This window comes from Engraulis encrasicolus, chromosome 19 (genome assembly GCF_034702125.1).
Source record: "Engraulis encrasicolus isolate BLACKSEA-1 chromosome 19, IST_EnEncr_1.0, whole genome shotgun sequence".
Lineage (NCBI taxonomy): Eukaryota > Metazoa > Chordata > Actinopteri > Clupeiformes > Engraulidae > Engraulis > Engraulis encrasicolus.
In genome coordinates, this window is record NC_085875.1 from 8,187,519 (window position 1) to 8,197,518 (window position 10,000).

The 10,000-nt window shown below is 46.9% G+C and overlaps 1 protein-coding gene across 8 annotated transcripts in view; it reads left to right on the plus strand.

Moving 5' to 3' along the window:
* The window catches only part of ppp1r13ba (protein phosphatase 1, regulatory subunit 13Ba), a 119,630-nt gene that overhangs the window by 59,845 nt on the left and 49,785 nt on the right, over positions 1 to 10,000 (plus strand). The gene's annotated exons all lie outside the window — the stretch shown is intronic.

Consider the following 10,000-nt stretch of genomic DNA (forward strand, 5'->3'; position numbering starts at 1 on the left):
TATAGAAGATGAATTAGGGGGTACTCATGGCTCAACTAAGAGGCTTAGGGGGTACGCAAGACAAAAAAGGTTGGGAAACACTGATATAGACAGTTAGCGAAGTGAATCATGATATTGTAGGACTGAGTGTGAAGGGCTGGTTTATGCCAAAGATGCCCAGGGTGTGTTCTGGCCCCAGGCCCGGCCAGCCCTGCTCAGATAGATAGGGTATATGCAGGATTATTCCTGCGTCATGACACAGCTCTACCCTAAGAGGATTCCTGCGTGTCGCTTGTAGCCGGTGTTGGCTAGACACTTCAGCCCCGACTGTGGGTGTGTTTGTGTGTGTGTGTGTGTGTGTGACCCAGTCTACAGCCCGGGCAGCCACCTGACCGAATGACTGGCCCACTGGCACTGCCCTCCTCGTGCCCGCTCCTGTGCTCGTCTAGTAGCTGTTATCTGGCCACCGCTGATACCAGGGGTGACTTGAGTGCCCGGTATTCATAGATTTTGACAGAGCTCCAGCGTTTTTCTGTCGTGGTTGTTGTTGTTATTCATCTTTAATAATAACCCTCTCCTCCCTCCCTTGTGGGCTTGTATCTAAGTGGCTATTTAAGAAGTGTGTACGCTCCTCATCAGAGTCATAATGACAACGACACCTCATGGGATCGGCGTAAGTCATCTTGACTAATAACAGCAACACTGGCTACAATATCCACTACGGCTGCTACTGGAACAACTGCACCTTGGTCGGTATGTACATAGTGTTTCCAGCAGAATTTCTAGTAGTCAAGGAAGGTGGTGTGGAATTAGCCATGTGACTATCACCATTGGAAAGGCTATGATGTGCAGTTTTAAGTATGATGTAAAAACCCGCATTTTTGGTTAAGCAAGTTTAGGCATTTCATCCACAACACAAAATCTTTATCTTTTCAGGGGACCTAGTCAAGGTGGTAGGTGTTGGTTGTCGTTTGTTGGTGGGCGCCTTAGCCGTAAAGAGCTGGTGGAAACCCTGCATAGACATGGTTACAATATTAGCACATAACCTCATTACGCTCTTCTGGTAGTGAGAGATGCAGTTTACTTATGATTAGCTACCGGGTAGTCGTGCTCCTGTTATTACAGGCTTATTTCGTGTACTAGATGCTGCAAGTTGGTTTGATGTTTTGGTAACACTTTATTTTAGGGATACATCTATTAACATCTACTAGCACTAATACATACAATGTTAATGCCTGCATAAGTAACTTGTAAGGCATGTACTAAGCAAACGCTAAGGCCTACTAGGTCCTTACTAAGGTTAAATTGGTAATTAATCCCTTATTGTGCATGAACAAGACATTTGCGAATACATGCCTAACAAATATTTGATTTTGCTTTGTACATGCCTTACAAGTTACTTATACAGGAACATTGTATGTATTAGTGCTAATAGATGTATCCCTAAAATAAAGTGTTACCGATGTTTTCATTGAATGGTGGTTGATTAAACACCTCATTGGGCTTTGTACGCAATTAGGGATGGGATATCGGTATCGGTGTATCGGTATCCGGTTCAGATATCAACATATTTCAAAGATCGGATCGGAATTTTAGCAAAATATCGGACTTTTCCTGATACAGACATTCGGTCAGGTGCAATGTTAATTTGAAATCATAACACTTGCATATTAGTTTTCAGGATGGGATTGTTACTTTTTTACTTGTTACTTTTTGCTTATTAATTGGTTTACTGTTCCTCTGACTCCCTTTTCTGACCAAATAGTCTGCTTGGGCCTACCTCATGCATATATATGATTTTGGTATTGGATCGGAGTAGTATCGGTATCGGCAGATATCCAAATTTAGATATCGGGATCGGATCGGAAGTGAAAAAATATGCATCGGTGCATCCCTATACGCAATGAGAGTTGATGTTTCAGTCAGATTGAGATTCTGTGCAGCTGTGGAGAAAGCTATGAGAGAGAGTGGTTTAAAGTAAAGCACACCCAGTTACAGGCCCTTTCATTTCATGAAAACTTAATTTCAGTTTGTACGATAAGCCTTGTCAATCACGGAGCAGATCCTCGAAGGCTTAAAATACACTGATCCTTTTTTTCGCTGTATCACCCAGCCCTAGTTCTATTTCCCAGCATGAGGAAGTCAGCCGGGTGGTGTGGTGTGGTGTGGTGTGGGGTGTCGTGTCGTGTCTGGATACAGCGTCGTCCAAAGCCTTCATTCGCACCCTCCGCTTATCACTCTCAGTTGTCTTCCCGGCCCAGGGTTCAGAAAGAGGACACGAGCTTGGGAAACTGAAAACTGGGAGGGTGGTGAACCGTGTGGGTGGGGGTGGCGGTGGGGATGTGGGTGAAAGACCCTCACACTCACTCTGTCTCTCACACACAATATTTGGTCCCTCTGCCTCTGTCTCTGTCTCTCTCAAACACACACACACACACACACACACACACACACACACACACACACACACACACACACACACACACACACACACACACACACACACACACACACACACACACACACATTTCTGTTCTTATCTCCTCCTTCGTGTTGTCTGTCTTCCCTCTTGCCTTTTCTTCTCATTTTCTGTCCTCTGTCTTTTTCTATCTTTCCTTCACTCTGTATCTCCATTCCAGTGCCCCCTTTCCATTCTTTCTCCTTTGGCAGACAAATATTACCTCGCTCCATCACACATCTCAGCCTTGTCCTTCCTCCTCCTCTCTCCTCCTGCCCTCCTCCCCCTCCTCTCTTCGTCCTCCTCTCTCCTCCTGTCCTCCTGCCCTCCTCCCCCTCCTCTCTTCCTCACCCTCTCTTCCTCCCTCACTCTCTCCATCACCCCGCAACCTTCCTCTCACTTGTCATCTGTCTTGTTTTGGAGCGCCGGTGCGTTGCATCCCCTTTTGTCTTCTTTTTCGATTTTTTTCTTTCTTTTTTTCATTTTTTTTTTACCCTCCATGGCCCTCGTCTATCGTTTCACACGATTCTTCACATTCCTGCCCTGTCAGGCTGCTAGCTGTGATCAAGTCCGCGGGACAGCAAGCAGAACCAGCGAAAGCTGTCAGATAGCTGCCAGGCCTGTGCCTGGCCAGACCAGAGAGATGGAGAGAGAGAGAGAAAGGGAGAGAGAGAGAGAGACAGAGAGAGAGAGGGTAAGAGAGAGCCACTGGCCAAGCGAGAGAGAGAGCGAGAGAGAGAGAGAGAGACGGAGGACGAAAGAGAGAGAGAATAGAGAGAGAGAGACGGAGGAGAGAAAGAGTGACTGAGGACAGAAAGAGAAAGAAAGAGGGAAGGAGGAGGAGGAATGACAAGGCAGGCAGTGATGGAGTAAGGCAATATTTCACAGGCCTGGGTGGAAATACCCCCATGGCATCATGGCCCATTTGTACCTCTGTATAAGGCTACAGAGCAGACAGGTGGTCTAGCAGTATGGCTGACTGACCTTATCTTAGTAGTTTCGCTGGTGGCATTTCTGTTAGTCAGTCAGTGCGTAGGGCTGTCCAGCTGTCCAGCTTTCGGCCATTTTGGAAACTTCCCGGCAGCCAGGAGAGATTAGCCACACCCTTAAGAGGCCCCCTGAGTGCACCTGTTCCCAGATGTTGTTTTCGCTCTTTCTCTCTCTCTCTCTCTCTCTCTCTCTCTCTCTCTCTCTCTCTCTCTCTCTCTCTCTCTCTCTCTCTCTCCCCCTTTCTTTATCTTAGGGAGTGCCTCACATTCTTATTTGAGCCACGCATGGAACAAATTAAAAGCCAACCTCCCCCTGACTCCCTCCCGGTGTGGTCCGTCAGCAGGACTATGGGAGTGGGAGCTGCACTGCTGCAGTGCTGTGTGTTGCTCACTGGGCTGTACTGTGTTTACTGGTGCTGTGTAGGAGGCTTGATGGAGAAATGTGTATGTCGGCTAATTTTAGTCTCTTTTTAATGAGCTCAGTTCATCGTGTGAGTGTGTTTTGGATTTTCCCATCCCTTGTGTTATTGTTTTCTAGTTTTGAGTAAGAGCGTGGGTAATGAAGGGGAATTGGTAGAGGATTTTTTTTGGCTTTGTATTTCAAGGGCTTTACTCTTCAACCATGGATCTTACTTGTTAAAAATTACTTTCCCACACACTCACTCACTCGCACACGCACACACACACACACACACACACACACACACACACACACACACACACACACACACACACACACACACACACACACACACATGTAGTGGGTTACATGGGCTCCAATGCCTTTTCATGTCTTAAAAGCTAGTTTTCCTCTAAGTCTCTCTGTAACAGTGTGTGACAGGAGGATTGCTCATTACAATGATTGCCATATCTCCCTTCAGCATATCAACACCACGCAGTATGTAGTATCTTGCTGTACTGAGCCCTAAGGGGATTGTCCAGAGTGCCATGCATTGTAGGTACATTTTTGGATGATACCATGAGTTCACATTAAAAACGACGCCGATCGGAGGTGCTTTGAGAAAGTTCGATTTCACCATTTTAGCCAAAATGTGTTTTAAATGGATGGGCCTTGGGCTTGTCATTTCACTAATACAAAACAGAATTTTGACACATCTTCTAAAGTTCCAATCAAAAGTACATTCATGTTGTAATACGTATAGGGTCCCTAAAGATAAACTGAAGTGTCTTCATGTCTTCAGACAGGTTGTGCGGAGTGAGTTTTATCAAGCCAGTACCTTGCGGGAAGTTGTAAAGGCTAGGCAACCTTTTCGGGGTGATTAATCAACTTTATGAGTCAACTGGTGTTTTAATGAGTCATTAATGGGCCAAACAAAGACTCTTCACATCTCTTGGCCTGTGGGCTGAACACTGCACTTCCAAAACTGGACTGATGACCTGGACTCTAGTAACATAACCCCTATCATAATGTGTGTGTCATCGCCAGAATGCCAGTGGTAATGTAACATAATGTGTATGCTTTGAATGTCTGATGTCTGATGAAGAGCATGCTGAAGGGCATGCTGCCCGAAACGTTACATTAAAAAGAAGAGAAACGGGAGCTTGGTGTGCAGACTTCATTTTCATTTTTTGTGTGACTTTGCTGGTCCTGCACCCAAAAGACGGATGTGCGAGTGTTTTTTCTTTGTTATTCTGTTTTGACTGTCACCATAATGTTGCAATGTTGTAATGCTGCAGATATGTTTTTTTGGTAACACTTTATTTTAGGGATACATCTATTAGCACTAATACATACAATGTCCCCGTATAAGTAACTTGTAAGGCATGTACGAAGCAAAATCAAACATTTGTTAGGCATGTATTCGCAAATGTCTTGTTCATGCACAATAAGGGATTTATTACCAATTTAAGGACCTAGTAGGCCTTAGCGTTTGCTTAGTACATGCCTTACAAGTTACTTATGCAGCCATTAACATTGTATGTACTAGTGCTAATAGATGTATCCCTAAAATAAAGTGTTACCGTTTTTTTTTTCAGTAAACCGCCAAGTATTTCAATGGTGGAACGGTTGAACGGTTTGCATTACAGTAAGAAGCTACGGATCTGAATCCAAACAGAGTTTATAGAGTCCCCCTGCAGCTGTGCTGCAAAGCCAGGCTTCTGTCTGCCTGCCATGCCTATGCCTATGTACCAGACGCAGTCATAATATACAGCAAAGGCCTGCGTGTTAGTGTTCTCCCCGAGCGTTAATCCCACCTCGGAGGCAGGCAGTAGCCCCTCGTCAGCAGCAGTGTCCTTCCAGCGCTAAAGGACATTTGTTCACGCGCTCCATTCCACTCTACTCTACTCTACTCTACTCGCGCAATACCGTCCTGACTTAGAAGACATGCTCATGCTACATGACACATACCGTCCCTTATCCTGCTCGAGGACTTGTCACACACAAATACATACTACACAGATGCAGACACACATAAGGACACGTGTATGCATGCATGCACACTGGCACACACAGACTATATACAGAAACATACTGTAGACACACACACACACACACACACACACACACACACACACACACACACACACACACACCCACACACACACACACACAGGCACACAGGCACACAAACACACACACGCATACACATGCAAACACACACACTGGCGCACACATACATATAGTACAGACAAATAGGCTACTGTAGACACACACACACACACACACACACACACACACACACACACACACACACACACACACACACACACACACACACACACAGATACATCCAGGCACACAGACACAGATACATACAGACACACAGACACATGCACAAACACATCTACACAAGCACATGCACATCAGACACATTTAACCCCCACACCACACACACACAGACAGACACATTCATCCATCTCCTCATACAGACATGCAAACCCATCCCATTACCCCCACACACACACACCCAAACCCACCCACACACACACACACACACACACACACACACACACACATCCATTCCACACAGACCACATCTATCTGTCTGGCTGTGCGCTTGGGGGAATTATGCCTTCTCCAAACACATCTGTCACTGGGCCCGTGTCTGTCTGACTAGTCAGCCTTGCCCTCCCTCTCTCCCTCCCTCTCTCCCTCCCTCCCCACAGCAGCGTTAGCTTAGCGCACACTTATTGAACTGTTTACACAAGTGGGAGCGTTTAAGAGGCAGGAGCAGCAGCTGCATCAAGCAGAGAGAGAGAGAGAGAGAGAGAGAGAGAGAGAGAGAGAGAGAGAGAGAGAGGGGGAGAGAGAGAGAGAGAGAGAGAGAGAGAGAGAGAGAGAGAGAAGAGAGATAGAGATACAGAACGAGGTGAAGAGAGAGACGGAGAGAGAGAGAGAGAGATAGAAAGATACAGAGAGATACAGTGACATGAAAAGATATATAGAAAGATGCAGAGATGAAGAGAGAGAGAGAGATACACACAGAGAGATATACAGAGAGATACAGAGAGAGAGAGAGAGACGAAAAATAGATAGAAAGATACAAAGATGAAGAGAGACAGAAAGAGAGAGAGGAGGAGAGAAATCTACTAGAAACATAAATTTGGGAGGTTAAAAGGTGTGTTGTTGGATTGGGAAAGTGATGGAGAGTTCTGAGAGCAGCCGAACCAGAGCCACCATTTTTCTTTCCAAAAGGGCAGACTGGAGGTGGTGGATTTGGGACATGGGCGAGCAGGAATAGCAGAGAGAGGATGAGGATGAGGAGGAGGGTGATGAAGATGGTGAGAAAGAAAAGGAGGAGGAGGAGGAGGAGGAGGAGGAGGAGGAGGGTGATGAAGATGTGGAGAAAGAAGAGGAGGAGGAGGAGGAGGAGGAGGAGGAGGAGGTGGGCATTACAGCCTTTACAGACACTGTTGCTAATCCTCTGGTGTGACTGGCCAGTGTTAGCTTTCTCGCCAGTCCTGGAACTCTGTCTCTCACCTCCCTCCCTCTTCTCCCTTTCACTCCCTCTCTTCTACCTTCTCTCCCTCTCTCTCTCTCTCTCTTGTCTCAGTCGCTTTTACCCTCTCTCTTACTCTCTCTCTCTCTCTCTCTCTCTCTCTCTCTCTCTCTCTCTCTCTCTCTCTGTTGCTCTCTCTCTCCTCCCTTTAGCTCCCTCTCTTTCCCTCTCTCCCTTGTCTCCCTCTCTCTGTCTCTCCTCACCCTCTCTCCCTGAACCTTGGACGTTCTCTCCTAATAGCCCCACCGGTGTGCCTCTCCCCTCCACCATCTCCTCTCCTCCTCTCCTTCTCCTTCTTCTCCCATTCGTGTTTCTCCTCCCTCCTCTCCTGTCTCCCTCCCTCCTTCCTCTCCTCCTGTCCTTTTCTTCTCCCTCCCCTCCACCATCTCCTCTCCTCCTCTCCTTCTCCTTCTTCTCCCATTCGTGTTTCTCCCTCCCTCCTTCTCTCCTCCTTTCCTTTTCTTCTCCCTCCTCCTCCCTCCTCCTCCCTCCTCATGCTCCACACATTCCTGTGAGTATTAGCGTAATGGGGGCAGAACTATTATGTTACGTTAATTTAGCTCCCTCTCAGGGAAAACCCGTTTGTGTGTTGTGTCAAAAGTGTCCTCCCAGCCAGGTCCAGTTTTGTTTCAAACGCCACAAAAGCACTTGTTTTCATTTATGTAGACACATTTTGCTCTTCGAAGTTAAGTGGGACCATTTTATTTATTTTCCATACAGCCGACGAGAAGGGCAAGGAGATTTGATACGTAATGTGTACTACACGTACATGCAGTCACCTCTGCTGTGAATTGAGATGATATCAAGTATCTTGGCCTACTTACTACTGGGTTATACAGTAAGGCAGTGGTTCTCAAACTTTTCCCATCATTCCCCCCTTCGGAGGGTCTGGATGCTTCCGAGCCCCCCCACCCAAGCAACAGCAGTACTCGCGCAGATTGATTTTACGATCGCTGCGCCGTGCACAATCTAAGGAAAGGTGACTGGTGATATAAAACAAAGAGGGACTGCAGTGGAATGCAGATGTGTGTTAATTTCCTATATGACAATTAATAATATAATGGTTATAATGTTGGTATAATGCTTAAAATTTATTGCTTATTGGAGAGACAGTAAATAATTTCCTTGGGGGGAAAAAACCCAAAATCAGATGTTACACGCCCCCCCCGCAATGCCTCTGCGCCCCCCCAGGGGGGCTTGCGCCCCACTTTGAGAAACACTGCAGTAAGGCAAAGGGCACCGGACTCATTTATATAGTGCTGAAGTGTGTTCATGGCTTCACGTGTGTGTGTGTGTGTGTGTGTGTGTGTGTGTGTGTGTGTGTGTGTGTGTGTGTGTGTGTGTGTGTGTGTGTGTGTGTGTGTGTGTGTGTATGCGTGTCGTGTGCACACTTGCACGCCCATGCGTCTGTGTTAATGTGTATGCATGCATGTGTGTGTGTGTGCGTGCGGGCGTGTGTGTGTGTGTGTGTGTGCGCGTGCGGGCGTGTGTGTGTGTGTGTGTGTGTGTGTGTGTGTGCGCGTGCGTGTGTGTGTGTGTGTGTGTGTGTGTGTGTGTGTGTGTGTGTGTGTGCGTGTGTGTGTGTGTGCGCGTGCGGGCATGTGTGTGTGTGTGTGCTTGTGTGTGTGTCTGTGTGTGCACGCACATGTGTGAGTGTGTGTGTGTGTGTGTGCGTGTGTGTGTGTGTCTGTGTGTGCACGCACATTTGTGTGTCTGTGTGTCTGTGCTTGCACGCGTTGTGTGTGTGTGTATGTGTGTGTGTGTGTGTGTGTGTGTGTGTGTGTGTGTGTGTGTGTGCGTGCGGGCGTGTGTGTGTGTGTGTGTGTGCTTGTGTGTGTGTCTGTGTGTGCACGCACATGTGTGAGTGTGTGCTCTTTAAGCTGGTAGCAGAAGAGGTCCCAGTGCCCTGTGAGGCGTACGGCTTCAGCATAGTCAACATTAAAGGGAAAATAATGAGACCGGTGAGGCTGCTCAAGGTTGGGTCATACCCATTGGACCACACACCTTGCCTTCAATGGATGACACAAGGTCACCCCATCCTCCTTTTATAAAATATATTGCCGCCAGCCCCATCTCATGTAGGCCTACCATTGAACAAGGCTTTAGCTGTTATACGGATCTCATGGACAGAACAGTTAAGCTAGCAAATGCAGCCATTTCCTAGAAAGACAAAAATAAAATCAGATTAAGGAATTCCTGAACATGTGGTAGTGAACAGTTGGTGTCTTATCCGAGTTGTATCTGGCAGGGTGAGTCAGACTGTTGTCAGTAGTCTACCACTAAGTCTGTGATGTCAGCTGAAAGCATTGTCTTAGCGTCATCATCATGACTGAGATGATTGAGTGTACAGGCGCGTGGACTCCCTCGTGCGCAACGACGAACGCCCACGAGCGCCAAGGAAGCGATTTTGAACTGTCAGGTCTTCAGTCTCAGATGACTAAAAGATACACGCGACAGGATAGTTACAGTTAAGTGGTTTCAGATAGTGTTCATTTCTCGTCAAGTTTCACACACGACGACCGTAGCCCAAATAAAGGTTGTCATGGAACATGAGAAGTAAAACTGGAGTCGTTGGAAGTTTTTAATTTTAGTGCGAAAAGAGAACGGTTTGC